General features: G+C 41.7%; 1 pseudogene; it reads right to left on the bottom strand.

The window, feature by feature from the left end:
• Positions 1-21: 21 nt before the first annotated feature.
• Positions 22-670, bottom strand: LOC104996984 (annotated as a pseudogene).
• Positions 671-833: the final 163 nt, after the last annotated feature.

Raw genomic sequence — 833 nt, 5'->3', positions numbered from 1 at the left:
GTGCTTTTTTTTTTTTTTTTTGATTGATTGATTGACAGACTGGAAAGGAGGATTTAATGGTGGGCTTGAACAAGCAGTGGAGAACGCTAAGGCTGTTGTGATTCTGTGACCTGCCATTTGTCCAGAGGGGCATAATTAATGATGTTTTTGACCCCACAGCCAAGTGGGATGAGTTGCTTTTCTGCCACCATCTGTTCAAATTCATTGACTTTAAACTTAGTAAATCCTCACCTTTTGGACAGGTGAATCTTCTGTTGGCCAGAGAACTAGAACTTGGCCCTGTGTAGGGCCTCAGTCTGTTCCTTATTCTTTAGCTTGGTGCTGGTGGACATGATGACTTGACCAATGTGTACTGTGGCCACTGTGTCCTGGGGTGTTCCAAAGGCACCCTACATACCTTCTTAGAGCTTGTCAGCCTTGGCACAGGACACTGTCTTGTTGATGCAGATGTTGCAGAAGGGCGATGTGTTTGGACGTGGAAACCATCTTTGACATAGCTTTTCACCATGTACTTAGTACAAGTAGGGGCAGCCTCCAGTGGAGAACTGCTCATACTCATCTGACACTGCATGACCACAGAGTGGGAACTTTTGCCTCATGGTAACCACAAATCAAAAATAGCTACAATGGATACACAAAAAATAAAAGAATCCAAATGTGAAACTAAAGAAATCCATCAAAAAACAAGGGAAGAAACAAAGAGATTAAGACCGGAACAGAGAAGAACTGAAAACATAACCAGAAAACAAGTACAAAAATGGCAATAACTACATGCCTGCCATAATTATTTTAAATGCAGATTGACTAAATGCTTCAATCAAAAGACATAGGGT

This window comes from Bison bison, unplaced genomic scaffold (genome assembly GCF_000754665.1).
Source record: "Bison bison bison isolate TAMUID 2011002044 unplaced genomic scaffold, Bison_UMD1.0 scf7180017851718, whole genome shotgun sequence".
NCBI lineage: Eukaryota > Metazoa > Chordata > Mammalia > Artiodactyla > Bovidae > Bison > Bison bison.
This window is presented reverse-complemented; position numbering and strand designations above follow the sequence as displayed.